Genomic DNA, 19,157 nt, shown 5'->3' with positions numbered 1-19,157 from the left:
GGGCACCCTTAAATTTACTGTGTATGTTTATTCTTTCCAAAGATTTCAAAATATGTGAGAAAGAAATCAACTTTTTACAAGCAGATTTTGTCTTAGGATGTACCCTCCTGTGGATCTGTTAGAAATATTTCCAGCTCAGCAAATTTACTAAACTAACATTTGACTGAGATACAGTTCGGAGTTGTGAAGTGAGTCATTTTGAGAATCCCATCTTGTGATATTTGAATTAAAGTAGTGAATGTTGTACTACATTTAATCACTTTATGTTTCATAAAAGCTCTTCTGTGACTCTCTTAGTTCTAATAACTGAATTAGTACTTTAGTTTCACATATACCTGGAGGGTAAAGTTTTGGGGGTCAGTGCCCCCATGGTCTGGTCCATGACCAGGTCTTATGATAGTCATATATTAGAAATATCTTCTTCTTTCTTTCAACACACCGGCCGTATCCCACCGAGGCGGGGTGGCCCAAAAGGAAAAACGAAAGTTTCTCCTTTTACATTTAGTAATATATACAGGAGAAGAGGTTACTAGCCCCTTGCTCCCGGCATTTTAGTCGCCTCTTACAACACGCATGGCTTACGGAGGAAGAATTCTGTTCCACTTCCCCATGGAGATAAGAGGAAATAAACAAGAATAAGAACTAGAAAGAAAATAGAAGAAAACCCAGAGGGGTGTGTATATATGTGCTTGTACATGTATGTGTAGTGGGACCTAAGTGTAAGTAGAAGTAGCAAGACGTACCTGAAAACTTGCATGTTCATGAGACAGAAAAAAGGACACCAGCAATCCTACCATCATGTAAAACAATTACAGGCTTTCGTTTTACACTCACTTGGCAGGACGGTAGTACCTCCCTGGGCGGTTGCTGTCTACCAACCTACTACCTAGGATTAGAAATATATATATAAAAAAAGTGCAGTATTAGATTCTAAATACTGAATTTTTTCATATGATAACCACAGTCATATAGGCTACACTTCTTTCAAATTATGCTTACAGATCAAGCAAGCTGAATGATTTTTGTGTTTACTGTAATGCCTTTCTATAATGTTGGAATAATATGAGTGTGGAAAGTACTGTTTGAATACCTTGTGCATAATTCTTGTTCACTTTGATTAATCGTTCCCATCAGGTAACAATATTTTCCCATATCCCCACCAGGTAACAGTATTTTCCCATATCCCCACCAGGTAACAGTATTTTCCCATATCCCCACCAGGTAACAGTATTTTCCCATATCCCCACCAGGTAACAGTATTTTCCCATATTCCCACCAGTTACAGTATTTTCCCATATTCCCACCAGGTAACAATTTTTTCCCATACCTAAAGTGGTAAAGACCTAACAGCAGAGCTGAAATTAACTTACGAATAAAGTTTTTCTCTTTGTATGGGTTCTAAATAATATTTACAGTCATCATTTGGGAAACAAATGAGCAAGATGTTGCAGGAAACATGGGAAATTTGGGTAAAGTTGATTGAGCAGAAGATGGAAACAAAGTAACATATCCCAGAAAACAAATTGGATTTTAAAAAGTTGATAACACTTCAGTTCATTGTGAAGAAATATTAAATAGTGAGTGATGATAGTTCAAGACTGACTAAAAGATATAATATTTTCATTTCTAGTTTGTGGGGTCATTATTTGTTCCAGTCATGGTATTGTGAATTTTTATTCATATTTCAGTAAAGTATATGTCCTTGAAGGATTTCTACATTCATGGGCCAGATAATTAAAGAAAGAAACACTGTTACCTTCCTGGAGGGTGTTCCAGGGGTCAACATCACTTACCTTCCTGGAGGGTGTTCCAGGGGTCAACATCACTTACCTTCCTGGAGGGTGTTCCAGGGGTCAACATCACTTACCTTCCTGGAGGGTGTTCTAGGGGTCAACAACACTGTTACCTTCCTGGAGGGTGTTCCAAGGGTCAACACCCCTGTGGCCTGGTCCTTGACCAGGCCTCCTGGTGGATCAGGGCCTGATCAACTAGGCTGTTACTGCTGGCCACAAGTAGTCCAGTGTACGAACCACAGCCCGGCTGATCTTGAGCAATCAAAGAATAATAATTATATGTTTCTTAGCTAAACTGATTTCAAAATGTTTTACTATTTGCTGTAGCTTCTCATTATCTAATATGATTTGACTAATGTGGTAATGATTGTAGGAAATTACGGTTATTATATTAAATAGGATTTATTTATTTGTATTCTGCCACATGCAGTTACCTTAACACATGCAATTACTGTAATGTTTCCACCTTTCCTTTAGAGTGCAAGCACCCTGAAGTCTGACTAACTGGTTTCTCTGAATCCTTTCATAAATTTTACCTTCCTCACACTCCAACAGCACATCAAATCATAAAAATCAGTTGCCTCCACTCACTCTTGTCTAACACACACAAACCTGTTGGATGCCCAAGGACTAGCACTCAAAACCTCATTTACACCCCCTCTTCCTTCCTTCAACATTTCCTAGGACAGCCTCCTACCCTTCCTTCACTACACCCCGATTTATATGCCATCTTGGTCATCTTATTTTTCCCCATCCTCTCTAAATGTCCACCACCCCCTCTTAACCCTCTGAATAATATTTTTTGGTGATTCCACACCACCTAGTCTCCACACTTTGAATTCTCTGCATAATATTTACACCACACATTGCCCTCAAAACACAACGTCTCTGCTGCCTCCAGCCTCCTTGCTGCAACATTTAAAACTCATGTTTCATGCCCATACAACAGTGTTGGTACAACTATTACCTGGTATATTTCCCTTTGTGCCTCCAAGGATGAGCTTCCTTGCCTCCACCTGATTTAGCAAATTATATTTGCTGTTGAAACTATGTATTGATTCAGCTTTTATGTCATTTCATAGTCCATTTCATTACTAAAGTGTTTTTTAATATTTATGCAATTTATTTTGAAGTTTAGCATTCATCTTTGTCCTTTCATCCCAGACCCTCCAGAAACAAACAAGAAAAATCTGTTATTGTCCATCCTGCTCATTCTCCAGAATATATTTTTATTATCATGATCATTCCTCCTCTTGATCTATGTTTTCCAACATTATGAGATGATGCTAATAGTCTCTCCTGGTTTTTATTTATATGCTCCTTTGTTTATTTTACTCTCTTAGCTAATGTTTTTTTTAACACGCTGGACCTCTTTTACTGAGGCAGAGTGACTTGAAAAAGAAACACTTTCACCATCCTTTACACTATCACTGTCCTGCCAGAGGTGGACAGATTTGACAGTTTCGATGTCCCTTTAAACATCGTATATCGCAGACCCCTCCTTTAGCCACAGTTATATTATAAACTTCATTCAGCTAGACCTAGTAGGGCCACATTAATTCCTTTCACACATTTCCAGATCAGCTAGCAACAGCAATTACCATGTAAGGTGTAACAAGATATTTTTGACAAATTATGAAACTTAAAAAGGTATACAAGGTATATAAACAACACTATTTTTCCCATATTTTCTTCAGTCTATGTACTGCTGCCTCATAAAGGTGAAAGTTTACAGGAGCCTGATCCCTCACATGCCTAGGTTATCATATCTATTTTTGAACCCCTGTGGAGTGTGAGCAAGATAACATTTCTGGAGGTCTACCTGGAGGGTATTCCGGGGGTTAATGACCCTATGGCCCAGTCCTTGACCAGGCCTCCCGGTGGATAAGGTAGTCAGGAAACTGATTAACTGGACTCTAATGCTGGAGGTAGGAAATTCAGTACCTGCACTCTGGAGGAGGGGTGGGGATGTTGCAGATTAGAGGATCATTTGAATCGTGATGTCTGTGCATTTTGAAAAAGACTGCAATTGAACGAATGACAGTGAATGTGTTTTCTTCTTGTACTGATCCTGCCTTGGTGGAAGATAGCTGTTGATATAAAGATAAAATATACTGTTTATACAAAAAACAAAGAATAATATGCTCATTACTTTGTTGGTTACTGTAGGCTTAGAATGTTTGATGTGTTTTATGATTATAATGTAGACATATACCATGTATGTAGACTGTATATAAACATATTAAATTTTTTAGGCCTTGTCATATAAATAAGCATAAGGCAGAAAATATAAGCTAGTTTTATAATTTTATATACTGTTGTATATTACAGTACTTGATGATCTGTCCCTGTTGCTTCTTTATGTTCAGTGTTGATAATTAAGCAGTGCTCAGCAATTTTATTTGACTCAGCTCCCAGAGGAGAACTGCCCAGTTTGTTAAGGATGACCTTAAAGTAACTTTATGTAGCTTTAGGGCCAAGGTTTGCCTTTCTAAAGTAATGCACACATTTTTAGATACATGTATTGTGATGGCTTACACAAAGAGGCAGTGAACTATTCATCCTGTGCCTTGAATTAGGTAGCATAAATCTGACAATGTGTTATTAGAGTACAGAAGGACCCTTGTTAAATAAACGCTGCAAGTTACACACATTCACACTTACGAACAGAGCATTTTGGATCCAGGTGCAGTTGCAGTACAAGCGTGTGAAACAGGACCATACTCCCTTTGTATTACTGTTATTTTTTTTTTTTAGCCAACTGCAGATGCTGCTAGCCAATAATCGCATTGGATACTTTGTCAAAGGCACACTTCCCCTATGTGTTAAGATTAAATGTTAAAATGAATTGGCAATTTCCATGAATTCTTCTGTAATACATCATCATTAAATTAAAAAAATGGAGCATATCAAAAGAACTGGAAAAGGAAACACTGGGTCAGCTGTTAGCCAACTGCAAATGACACTTGCCAGTAATAACATTGGATACATTGGTGAAACATTGCTTCCCCATTCTTGAAATTCTAATTTTGTAATGAATTATTAATTTCCATATGATCTTTTATTTCAAATTACATTTTAAATTACCCATATCTCAATTAATTATTAGAAAAAATAAATGCTGTGTCTATTGATGGTTTAAGAGGCACAATTGTCCTCAGAGATTTGTTAAGTTATACCACAAATTAAAGAAAAATCCTAGACTTCACCTTACGAAACAGACAATGCAAATGCAATAGTAATTTTGGACAAGGTAGATTATAGTGGAAAAATGAAGATGTTATTGGAAAACAGAGGCTCTTACATGCCCTTTAACACAGGTTTCGCTGCATCACCCTCTCTAATATTGTAGTTTTGTGCTTTTTATATATGTGTGCTTTCTACTCTCTCACTGCTGGAGTTGAATATGGTGTAGGAGAAGTGTGGGTGGTGTCAGATGATGTGTGACAGAGGCAGTAGCTCTCTCTCCCTCTCTCACATCATATCTAATAAAGTACTCTTTACATATGAGGGTTTATGTACCAGGTTATATAATGTGTGGGTGTGTAGTTTTTGAGGATAATTGTTTAAGAAGGTTATAGCAAGAGAGAGTAGTGTGGATGAGTGGAGTTTTGGTGTTCCATAGTACCTCACCAGGTAACATGTTCAGAACATGGTAGCACCAGTGGCTAAAACAAACAAGCACATGTATGCATGCACACACACACACCAAAGGATTTGATACATTAACTGCTTGAAGAATCATAGTCAGAAGAATGGTACACAATGGGAGTCTTAACAGCCATTTTGAAAGGTAATTTGGGGCCTGTAGAAATTGTGATTTATTAGTAACCTTGTATGGATATACTGTATATACTACTATATTTTTGGTTTATTATTTGCAACAGACCCTCGATTTAATGGACAAAATTCACTTGGTTACTTGATTCAGAAAAAACAGTCAGGCAACCGATTGTAAGAATAACAGAAATTTCTGTTATTCTTACGATCACGGTCAAACAGTTTCATCTCTGTCCACCTCAGACACCATTACCAGTCACCTTCCCCTTGTTAGTCCATTAAATCGATGCTTTACCATACCTGTCACTTGATAATTTTGTATTTCTGTAGCTAATTATTTGCCCATTTGAGTGCTTTAATATCAAGTTAATTGACAAATATTATTCTGCTTATGAGAAATGTATCAAAAGTTTGTGTAAAATCATCAGTCTATATAGTATGATACAAGAATGTTATTTAAAACATTACAGCAGTATTGGAGTTTGCAAATTATACTGTAAACTAGAAATGAGAAAATATATTTTATTTTTAATACACCAGTAAGTACATGTTTAGGATCAAGTGACATGAAAGGAGGTCGCATCTCCATGTTAAGGCAAGAAGAATGAGAGATTACAGTTTGGGATGAGTGAGGAGAGTGAGAGATGATAGTTTGGGATGAGTGAGGAGAAAAAGAGATGATAGTTTTTGATGAGGAGTGAGGAGAGTGAGAGATGATAGTTTTTGATGAGGAGTGAGGAGAGTGAGAGATGATAGTTTGGGATGAAGAGTGAGAGATTATAGTTTGGGATGAGAAGTGAGAGATGATAGTTTGGGGTAAGGAGTGAGAGATTATTGCTTGGGATAAGGAGTGAGGAGAGTGAGAGATTATAGTTTAGGATGAGGAGCGAGGAGAACGAGAGATAATGGTTTGTAATGAAGAGTGAGAGATTATAGTTTGGGATGAGGAGTGAGGATGATAGTTTGGGGTGAGGAGAGTGAGAAATTATAGTTTAGGATGAGGAGCGAGGAGAACGAGAGATAATGGTTTGTAATGAAGAGTGAGAGATTATAGTTTGGGATGAGGAGTGAGGATGATAGTTTGGGGTGAGGAGAGTGAGAAATTATAGTTTGGGGTGAGGAGAGTGAGCAGTTATAGTTTGGGATGAGGAGTGAGGAGAGTGAGATTATAATTTGGTATGAGGAGTGAGGAGTATGTCCTGCAGTTCCACCTGAAATTCTTATCATGATAAAACATTTAACACTGAGTGTTTTTCCATCAGAAAATTTAGGGATTTTTTTAATCAAGCATCAGAAATGTATTCTTAAGTAATATATTACTTCATTCTTTGACTGAAGGAAGAGTTGACTTCACTTCTTTCCTGCTTCAAAGGCTATTCATTCTGTTTTGCATCATGATCCTGTAAGTGAAGGACTCTTGATTCAAGGAATTGAAGATATTTTCCTCTTTCTTGGCTCAAACATGATGTCTCCCATACCCCAGACATTGTTTGAGCCCTGTGAGTTTAGTGCTTCCCCATAAACATACATTAACACTGTCCGCTGTGTGACATTCTTGCTTATCCTTCACTGTTCTTATCTTTCAGTACATTCTATTACAAATAAAAAAAATGTCAGCCAATCATAATCTTACATTCATTTATATTGCCATTTTATTAGCATTGCTAATTTCTAAGTTGACAAAAATAAAAAGAACATACATATCCTGGTCCCACACTGTTAACCCTTTCAGGGTCCACAGGCCCTCTCAGAGACTTGTTCTCAGGGTCCCATAAATTTAAAAAAAAAAAAAAAAAATTCTAATGAAAATATGGAGAATCTATTCCTGATCATAATGACACCAAAAGTATGAAATTTGATGGGAAACCTACGGAATTATGCTCTCGCGAAGTTAACAGTCTTGACGATGTTTACGCATTGGTGATTTTGCACACTTTGAGCCCTATTTTCGGCTAATTCCAGTGTGCTAGTCGACAAAAATCATAACTATTTTGCTAGAACTTCATTTTTTCTATCGAATGAGTGCAAGAAACCACCCATTTACCGATTTCAATTATCCAATACAGTGGTCAGAATTTAGCAATTTTGCCAATTTCACACAAATTTCAAAAGATGCCAATTTCCAAATAGGGTCCAGAATAAACAAGAAAAACATTCCTGGCACTAAAATAACATTTCCTCTGTTCATTAGTCATGTCCCCATGCCCCTCTTACATTCTTTTCTTTCCATTTTGAATTTTTATTCTCACAAAAAATAGAAGATTTACTGTTATGCAGACTACTGCATTAGTGTAGAAATGGTATAAATAATATTGGTACACTTGTGAAAGAATATTAGTCTCACAAATTGACGTGTATTGGACGCATAGCATGATTTGTTTACTTTTGAACTTTGGTAAAAATCGAATATTTCTGCTACTTTGAGCTCAATTTGAAGGTACTTTTCATTGTAAAACCGGTCAAAAATCATCTCAATTTCTGTAATATGTCTTCCATTCTATAAAATGAGACCAGGAAAACTAGAATACAACAATAAATACCATACAAAAATACAGTGCAAAGTCGCTGTTTTAATCCAAAAACACGGTCAAAGTTTTTTTTTTCTCATTACGCACTGTGTGCTGCAGGATTTTTTTTTATACTGCGCACACTGACCACATAGACCCATTCTTTCATATGTAGACCTACCAGCTTTCTCTCACTAGATTTGAAGGTGCTAGAATTTATGAGTACTAGTACGTCAAAGACCCTGGCACGTAAGCCGTACTAGTACGGCCGAAACTCTGAAAGGGTTAATTGCACGTGAAACTATAATACAAAATTTGAGAAAATGCTGTAAATGTTAAGTTATTTGCAATTATATTCACATTATCAATATAACAGCAGCACAGTACGATGCCCTATGGATTGAGCTCTTCCTTTGCATTTTAATAAAAAATTAATCAAGTAAAAAGAATAATTAAAGGAAATACCTCTTGCCATTTTTTTCAGTATTCTAGTGTGCCTAGTTTGCTAGTCAGTGTTTCTAGTGAAATGATCATTTGAGCAGCACTTTACAATATTGTTACTTTTTATTTATCAGGAATTATAAAATCCCAAATTATTATTATTATTATTATTATTATTATTAAATTATTATTATTATTATTATTATTATTATTATTATTATTATAAATTATTATTATTAAATTATTATTATTATTACCGAATAATGGTTATTAAGAAGTAACAATATTGTTCAGCAGGTTCATTCTTTGATAGTTTTTAAAAGCTTTAATTGTATGATTGTTAAAATAAATACTAAATAAATATTATATTATGTATTTATATTTATATTAAAGTCTACTTTCAATATTTTGTGCCTAATATTTCAGTCTATGCTAAATAATTTGAAGGAAATAATGCCAATTTAGTTATAACTTTTCCCATAAAGTATTGATTCTTTCAAAATACATGAATATTATTGAAACTTCTGGCTTTCTCTTATTTTATTAATGCTAAATTAACATGGAAGGTTTCTTGGAGTCCAACATGGAGCTAGGAGATTTATCACCATGAACTGTGATGTCAGCATGCTTCTGGCAAGACAGTGATTGAATGAGTGATGGTGAAAGCTTCTCTTCTTTTTTGGTTCGCATTATCTTGGGGAGAAGAGAGTTGGTGTGTTTGAAAAAAAGAGGAAGAAGCTGTTTGTTGTTTTATATATAAGCAGAGTTTTGCCTTGGGCAGTGGAAAACAGCATGATGTCCAGTGATGATAAATTCCAGCTGCTTGGATATGGAAAGAAAGATGAATTCGTGAGGGACACTGTATACAACACTCAAGAGGATCATGTAATAGAACAAAGGGAAGATATGAAAGACCTGGGAGTGCTTATTTACTGTTGCTATCACTTCACTGATATGGTAGCGAGATCAGGTATCATTCTGCTCGTGTAGCAAAACTTTATCTTATTTGCCTATGCAAAGTTAGGATCTTTTCTTGTTATTGGAAGGAAGGTTTGCATGGGACAGACTTTATTTTGAAATATTATTAAGCATTTTTTTTTCTTTAATAAAAAAAATGTACTGCACTATAAATGCATTTTCTTATTTCTGATTTGTTTTGCCGTGGTTTTGAAATTTTGAGGTAATGTGTTCATAGTCTCAGAATTATTGTTATTGGCTTAGGATATTGTTGATTTATTCTGCTCTCTATTTGGGATGATATATGTTGCTCACTTTAAATAAAGTTTGTAGATATTTCCCCTCCTGAATAAGAGAAACTTTTGTCCCCCATTTAAAAGACTCACATCAGTAGTAGTTTATGTGCTGGAATGACAAGACAAAAATGGCTGAATTGTTCATGAATTTTTACATTTTATTTCCTGTATATTAATAACAATTTAAAATACAACATACATTTGTGAATAATATTATTGGAAAAAAAAAGAAGGCATTGAGAGAGTGGATGAATGATTATTAATTTTGAAACACTGTGCTGCCAAGACAATGGCAATGTTACAAGGTGATTCAAAGTGAATCCTGTACTGTACATGGAATGACTGGATCCCCAGGCATCCAGGGATCACTTCTCAAGTGAATATCCCAGTAAAACAATATAAATAAGACTGCACACAAGGAGAGAAGACAGAGGCACTGTAAAAATATTGAAACAAGCAAAAACTCTAGATGCATACAAATGGACAAGGTTTATCATGAATCACTTGGCATAATACAGTACAGTACAAGAAGAGATGTATGGGAAATGTAAGTTTGCAGATTTTTTTTATTACAAATCAAATTCAGGATATAATTCTTATTACAGATTAGTTTCAGGATGGGTTAGCAGAAATAGGATGGATAGGAAGAATGTGAGCAGGTAAAATAAGATTTTTTAAATTATAATACATAATGTAGTATTTTTATCTTCACCAGGCTAGTTGTGTGCTTATTTGAGTCAGGGGTTATTTACAGTTCACAGGCCCCAAAGTAAAGATTTTTGTAACTTAATAAAATAACCTCAAGTAGTAAAGAGCGTATACAGGAGGGCCCCGTTATACGTCAGGTTAGGTTCTGGGCTACTGATGTAAAGTTAAAATCATTGTAAAGTGAATCAGCTTTTTTTCACTTTAAAATGCATATAAAAGCCTAATAACATGTTTATGTTGTTAAATATTAAGTGTGCAATATAGCTATGCCTAAAAAATGCATATACAGTACACACATTACTTAAAAATATTTTCATCCTTAGCTTATAGTTAGTGGTGAATATATTTATTGTAGGAAGTCTGAATAAATGAAGAATGGACATTATTTAAAACCACTGTATTAGTGAATCACTATAAAGCAAAGCACTGTAAAGCAGGGCCTGCCTGTATAAACATACAGTGGAACCTCGGTACTCGAACTGAATTCATTCCAGAAGGCTGTTCGAGTGCTGAACGGATTTCTTTCTGCCAATTTTTGTTTTGGTTGGCTGTTATCACATCTTCTTAGGCCCCCAGGTTACTTATTTATACAAATAATATAAAAAAAACACCAAAAAATGCAAAGAAACACAAAATAGTTTACAATGAAGTACTGGCATGTCGTGTTTGGTCAAGTGTCGAGCAAACAATTGACTACTGAGCAATTTTTTTGCTTAACAAAACATTTGAATATTGAATTGTTCGAGTAGGGAGCTGTTTGAGTACTGAGGTACCCTGTATACGTATATAGTTCTATGCTAATTTCAGTACTATTGTGTTAGTTACACTGTCATATACCATTTTGCTTTCCTGGTTATAATAACTTAAATTACGTGGTGCCTGATATAACCAATGTTTTAGGTCTGTTGATACAGTCATACACACAAGATCAACACGACTTCTGGTGTATAACACAAAGCATCAAATAATTGCCGTGTCAGGCATCTGCTGTGATTGATATATATATTCTAACTGGATGTAAGAGGAAGTGTTTGTTGTGCGAAACTGTATTTTTTGCTAAATCAATGAATTGTATGAATTCTTCAATAAATAATTGATATTTTTCTTTCTTTTATTTTATAAATTTACATTTTTATGAGTAAACAGAAAGATGGACGGGGGGCTTGAACCATGGTCTTGGGATTGGCAGGTATACCTGGAGGTGGTTTTAGGGGTCAATGCCCCTGCAGCCCAGTCCATGACCAGGCCTCATGGTAGAGCAGGGCCTGATCAACCAGGGGTCTGTTGGTAATCCCCCTCATGTATGCTGGGAGGCAGTTGAACAATTTTGGGCCCCTGACATTTATTGTGTTGTCTTATAGCATAATCATGGTGCCCCTGCTTTTCACTGGGAGGATGTTGCATCTCCTGCCAAGTCTTTTGCTTTCATAGCGAGAGATTTTCATGTGCAGATTTGGGACTAGGCCCTCAAAGATTTTCAAAGTGTATATTATCATGTATCTTTCTCTCCTGCATTCCAGGGAGTACAGAGCAAGGGACTTCAACTGCTCCCAGTAATTTAGGTGCTTTTTCGTACTTCTACTTACCATGAAAGTTCTCTGTATACAGTGGACCCCCGGTTAACGATATTTTTTCACTCCAGAAGTATGTTCAGGTGCCAGTACTGACCGAATTTGTTCCCATAAGGAATATTGTGAAGTAGATTAGTCCATTTCAGACCCCCAAACATACACGTACAAACGCACTTACATAATTGGTCGCATTCGGAGGTGATCGTTATGCGGGGGTCCACTGTATTCTCAAGGTCTGCAATTTTGCCTGCCTTGAAAGGGACCGTTATTGTACAGCAGTATTCCAGCCTAGAGAGAGCAAGTGATTTGAAGAGAATCATCATTGGCTTGGCATCTCTAGTTTTGAAGGTTCTCATTATCTATCCTATTATTTTCCTAGCAGATGAGGTAGATATATTGTTGTGATCTTTGAAAGTGAGATTCTCTGACACTATAACTCCCAGGTCCTTCTGACACTATCACTCCCAGGTCCTTCACATTATGTGGTTAAAATTTGTTTTATATAGCAATACAGTTTTAATTTCCTCGAGTTCTCCATAGAGTAATTGAAATCTGTCTTCATTAAACTTCATATATTGTTTTCTGTGATCCATTTAAAGATTTGGTTGATGTCCGCTTGGAGATTTGTAGTGTCTTCGTTGGATGAGTCATGTAAATTTGAGTTTTATCCTCAAAGGAGGACACGGTGCTGTGGGTTACATCTCTGTCTATGTCAACTATGAGGATGAGGAACAGGATAGGAATGGCTACTGTACCTTGTGGAACAGAGCTTTTTATTGTAGCTGCCTCTGACTTTACTGTTTACTATTACTCTGTGTTATATTCGTTAGGCAGTTAGAGATCCATCAACCCACTTTTCCTGTTATTCCTTTATCATGCATTTTGTGTGCTGTTACACCGTGATTGCACTTGTCGAATGCTTTCGGAAAGTCTGTGTTTACGACATCTGCATATTGTTTTTACTCAAAAACATCCAAGACCACGTCAAAATGGTGCAGTAGTTGGGATAGGCAGGAGCGACCTGCTCTAAACCCATGTTACCCTGGGTTGTGCAACTGATGAGTATCTAAGTGGGTGGCGATCTTGCTTCTTAGAACCGTTTTAAAGATTTTTATGAAGTGGGATGTTAATGTTATTGGTCTGTAAATTTTTTGTAATTGTTCTACTGCTAAGTTGTAGAGTTTCTAATAGGACAGTTCCACAGACAGCACTACTGTGTCGTGTCTGTGTCAGAGGCCACCAGCTGTGACCCATCAGTCTCCTCCCACAGCCCCAGCAACCTTCACAGTAAATCAATCCTCACCTCCCTAAAAGTCTATGAGTTCAAGTCAAGTCATAATGAAATACTCTTAAATAAATAAACAGAAGCTCCATAGCTGAGTGGTAAAGCGTAGGACCTGCCAATCCCAGGACCTCAATTCAAGCCTCCTGTCCATCTTTCTGTTTATTCATGTACAGACAATCATTATGACTTAAATCAAGTTTTTACACTGTAATGTTAACATAAACCTTTTATTTAATTTTCTATTGTGAGCTAACAATATTTATTAGCAGATTAGCTGACTGGTGTTACAGTGAACTGTGAAATTGTCTCTGATTTTTGTAAATATAAGATAAAGCCCCAAACCTTGTGCTCCAAGACCAGTTTTACCCTAAACCTCTAATTTTTTTTATAAATATAGCAATAATAATAAATATTTCTGTAATTATATTCAGTAAAACAAACTCATGAGATTTGTTTAGTGCTGCACAATTTTTTTAACACACTGGTCATCTTCCACCAAGGTAAGGTAACCCAAAAAGGAGGAAATGCATTCATCATCATTCAGTTAACTGATGTCTTACCAGAAGCATGCTGACATCACCTCTCAGATGATCATCTGAACAGTAACATCCCCACCTCTTCTTCAGAGTGCAAGCACTGTACTTCCCACCTCCAGGACTCAAGTCTGGCATACCAGTTTCATTGAATCTTTTCATGTTATCTTACACTCCAACAGCACATCAAAACATGAAAACCACTTCCTCTGGTCTAATGCACTCACACAAGCCTGTCAGATGTTAAAGACCCTAGCAAGATCAAGATTGAGAGAGTTTAGGTAAGACCCTTGTGGGGTGAGGGGATAAGTGGTGATAGGGGAATAATAGGTTGATGAGGAAGGTGTGTAGAAATAGTACCAGGGCTTAACCCAACAGCTTGTCAGCCGTAGTACTAATGACTGGTGCAGCGGCGGGAAGTGACAAGGCAGTTTAGTTAGTTTAATATGTTTATTATGCACCCCATACCCATCCTGTGGGCGGTAGTCAAAAGATTACAGAGGTACATAATTGGTCCAGGAATAAATAACAAAAAGGCACAATACCGTGACTGGAACGATACACAAATAACCCGCACATAAAAGACAGAAGCTTACGACGACGTTTCGGTCCGACTTGGACCATTGACAAAGTCACAGGGACTGGACTCCAAAGTTTTGATAGCTGAGCAAGTTACAAAGGTAATGAACTAGATCTGGTCATAATCATGACCAAGTTACAAAGGTAATGAGCTCCAGGTAGAGCTGGTCACACTCATGAATAAAAAGGCAGACAGACTGGGTAGCTTTCGAGTAATCCTAGCACTCAAAACACACAAAGGCAGCTACAGTATTGTAATTATAACAAAGATGACTACAGTATTATAATTGTAACACAAAGACAAAACATTATACGTAGTGCAGACCGTGGAAGAGGCGGAGAGGCAACTTTAACAGTGCCCAGTCCCTCAACCTTTATGAAAGATTTTCAGTCCTTTAACTTTCATTTATCTTGTGGGTTTAGCACTTAGTTGTGATTATAATAATTAACTTTCCTTTACATATTTCACTTTACACTCATTAAAATGTAAAAAATGAATGAGACACTTGTGCAACACTTAGGTAACTTTATTGTAGATAAAAAAAAATTCACCAGCCAGTGGCTTCCTCAATTCAATACAAGAAGAATGGTGGAAGGTCAGAAGGAGTTTGAGGTACTCAGTCCCTCATCCTGGAGACGATGTGTTCAGTCTATCAATCTTATTCTGAACACATCGTCTCCAGGATGAGAGACCGAGTACCTCAAAGTCCTTCTGACCTTCCACCATTCTTCTTGTATTGAACTGAGGAAGCCACTGGCTGGTGAATTTTTTTTTTATCTACAATAAGTGTTGCACAAGTGTCTCATTCATTTTTTTACATTTTAATGAGACAGTGTAAAGTGAAATATGTAAATGAAAGTTAATTATTATAATCATAACTGAGTGCTAAACCCACAGTACAGTGGACCCCCGCTTAACGATCACCTCCAAATGCGACCAATTATGTAAGTGTATTTATGTAAGTGCGTTTGTTCGTGTATGTTTGGGGGTCTGAAATGGACTAATCTACTTCACAATATTCCTTATGGGAAAAAATTCGGTCAGTACTGGCACCTGAACATACTAGTGGAATGAAAAAAGTTCGTTAACCGGGGGTCCACTGTATACCATCAATGCAATAAAGAACGTGCCTAGCGTGGGGTGGTAGGCCAACTGCAGTTCTCTCCCATTCTTATGAATGAGAATTATCTTGCTTTACAAAATTCAAAATTAAAAAAAAAAATACACCCAAATACATATGTAGTCTTTGAGAAACACACAATATGCACAGCATTTCGAACAAATGTAAATATATATTATGAACGTAATCATCAGGATTCCAAGAAAAAGTTTTCACAGGAAACAGATACCATCATCTGTGTTGTTTCCAGTGACACAGCCAGGATTTTAGTCTGCAGGAGGAAGATTAGCCAGGATTTCAATATGGGGGGAGCCCTTGTGGTTTAGCACTTCTTTATGATGATAATAATAATCAATATGGGGATTAAACCAGGATTTCAGTCTGTAGGGATCTTAAATCAGGATTTCAGCTTGGTGGCTTCAATAAGAATTTCTATCCAGTGAAGCTTAAACCAGGATTTCTGTCCAGTGTTGTCTAAACCAGAATCTAAATATAAAAAAAAGGCTTGGACAATGAGACAATTATGCAACATATGGGAATCTTTATTGAGGAAACGTTTCACCACACAGTGACTTCGTCAGTCCAATACAAAGAAGAACGGTGTAATGAGAGGAGAAGTTTGAGGGTAATCAGTCCCTCAGCCTGGAATTGATGTGTTCAGTAAATCAATCTTGAAGAAAGTACTTTCTTCAATATTGATGGACTGAACCATCAACTCCAGAGTGAGGGACTGATTACCTCAAACACCTGAACTTCACCATTCTTCTTTGTATAGGACTGATGAAGCTATTGTGTGGCAAAACGTTTCCTCAATAAAGATAACCAAGTGTTGCACAAGTATTTAATTTATCAACTAGTTGGTTCTCTGAACCATTTATCTACTAACCTGTTTAGCTCTTAGTTATGATTATAATAATAATCATCAAAGGAAGCAAATATATTATATCCTGCCATTGTTTGTTTTACAGGAGTGACTCTGGCTGCCTATCTTTTAAAATATCTGGTGAAGATTATGCCTTAGTCTGCCAAGATTTTTTTGAAATATTTTATCCGGGAGATACACTTAACCGGATGTATTCGTGGCATCATAAAAGAATAATGTTAGTTTTATATGTATATTTTTTTTTTATCGTGACATTAATAAAAAAAATGTAAATCAAATCGCAGAATTCTGTAATAATGATGTTTCAGTTATATAACTCCAAAAATAAGGTATGATAGCAGTGGCAGGCTTCCATGATAGTGGCAGGCTTCCATGATAGTGGCAGGCTTCAATGATGGTGGCAGGCTTCCATGATGGTGGCAGGCTTCCATGATGGTGGCAGGCTTCCATGATGGTGACAGGCTTCCATGATAGTGGCAGGCTTCCATGATGGTGGCAGGCTTCCATGATGGTGGCAGGCTTCCATGATGGTGGCAGGCTTCCATGACAGTGGCAGGCTTCCATGGTGGCAGGCTTCCATTATGGTGGCAGGCTTCCATGATAGTGGCAGGCTTCCATGATAGTGGCAGGCTTCCATGATAGTGGCAGGCTTCCATGCTTCCATGATAGTGGCAGGCTTCCACGCTTCTGTAAGACTTCCATGATGGTGGCAGGCTTCTGTAAGGCTTCCATGATGGTGGCAGGCTTCCGTGATAGTTGCAGGCTTTCATGATGATGGCAGGCTTTCATGATGGTGGCAGGCTTCCATGATAGTGGCAGGCTTCCATGATGGTGGCAGGCTTCCATGATGGTGGCAGGCTTCCACGATAGTGGCAGGCTTCCATGATAGCAGGCTTACATGATAGTGGCAGGCTTCTGTAAGGCTTCCATGATGGTGGCAGGCTTCCATGATGGTGACAGGCTTCCATGATAGTGGCAGGCTTCCATGATGGTGGCAGGCTTCCATGATGGTGGCAGGCTTCCATGATGGTGGCAGGCTTCCATGACAGTGGCAGGCTTCCATGGTGGCAGGCTTCCATTATGGTGGCAGGCTTCCATGATAGTGGCAGGCTTCCATGATAGTGGCAGCCTTTCATGATAGTGGCAGGCTTCCATGATAGTGGCAGGCTTCCATGATGGTGGCAGGCTTCCCTGATAGTGGCAGGCTTCCATGATGGTGGCAGGCTTCCGTGATAGTGGCAGGCTTCCATGATGGTTGCAGGCTTCCTTGATGGTGGCAGGCTTCCATGATGGTGGCAGGCTTCCATGATGGTGGCAGGCTTCCATGATAGTGGCAGGCTTCCACGATAGTGGCAGGCTTCCACGATATGATAGTGGCAGGCTTCCATGATAGTGGCAGGCTTCCATGATGGTGGCACGCTTCTGTAAGACTTCCATGATAGTGGCAGGCTTCCATGATGGTGGCACGCTTCTGTAAGGCTTCCATGATGGTGGCAGGCTTCTGTAAGGCTTCCATGATGGTGGCAGGCTTCCGTGATAGTTGCAGGCTTTCATGATGATGGCAGGCTTTCATGATGGTGGCAGGCTTCCATGATAGTGGCAGGTTTCCATGATGGTGGCAGGCTTCCATGATGGTGGCAGGCTTCCACGATAGTGGCAGGCTTCCATGATAGCAGGCTTACATGATAGTGGCAGGCTTCTGTAAGGCTTCCATGATGGTGGCAGGCTTCCATGATAATGGCAGGCTTCCATGATGGTGGCAGGCTTCCATGATAGTGGCAGGCTTCCATGATAGTGGCAGGCTTCCATTATGGTGGCAGGCTTCCATGATAGTGGCAGGCTTCTGTAAGGCTTCCATGATGGTGGCAGGCTTCCATGATAGTGGCAGGCTTCTGTAAGGCTTCTATGATAGTGGCAGGCTTCTGTAAGGCTTCCATGATAGTGGCAGGCTTCTGTAAGGCTTCCATGATAGTGACAGGCTTCTGTAAGGCTTCCATAATAGTGGTAGGCTTCTGTAAGGCTTCCATCATAGTGGCAGGCTTCTGTAAGGCTTACATGATAGTGGCAGGCTTCCTTAATAGTGGCAGGCTTCCATGATAGTGGCAGACTTCCATGATAGTGACAGGCTTCCATGATAGTGGCAGGCTTCTGTAAGGCTTCCATGATGATGGCAGGCTTCTGTAAGGCTTCCATGATAGTGGAAGGCTTCTGTAAGGCTTCCATGATAGTGGCAGGCTTCTGTAAGGCTTTTATAATAGTGGCAGGCTTCTGTAAGGCTTCCATCATAGTGGCAGGCTTCTGTAAGGCTTCCATCATAGTGGCAGGCTTCTGTAAGGCTTACATGATAGTGGCAGGCTTCCTTAATAGTGGCAGGCTTCCATGTTGGTGGCAGGCTTCCATGATAGTGGCAGGCTTCCATGATAGTGACAGGCTTCCATGATAGTGGCAGGCTTCCGTAAGGCTTCCATGATGATGGTAGGCTTCTGTAAGGCTTCCATGATAGTGGAAGGCTTCTGTAAGGCTTCCATGATAGTGACAGGCTTCTGTAAGGCTTCCGTGATAGTGAAAGGCTTCTGTAAGGATTCCATGAGTGGCAAGCTTCTGTAAGGCTTCCATAATAGTGGCAGGCTTCTGTAAGGCTTATATGATAGTGGCAGGCTTCCTTAATAGTGGCAGGCTTCTGTAAGGCTTATATGATAGTGG

The sequence above is a fragment of the Cherax quadricarinatus genome, chromosome 79 (assembly GCF_038502225.1).
Source record: "Cherax quadricarinatus isolate ZL_2023a chromosome 79, ASM3850222v1, whole genome shotgun sequence".
NCBI lineage: Eukaryota > Metazoa > Arthropoda > Malacostraca > Decapoda > Parastacidae > Cherax > Cherax quadricarinatus.
This window is presented reverse-complemented; position numbering follows the sequence as displayed.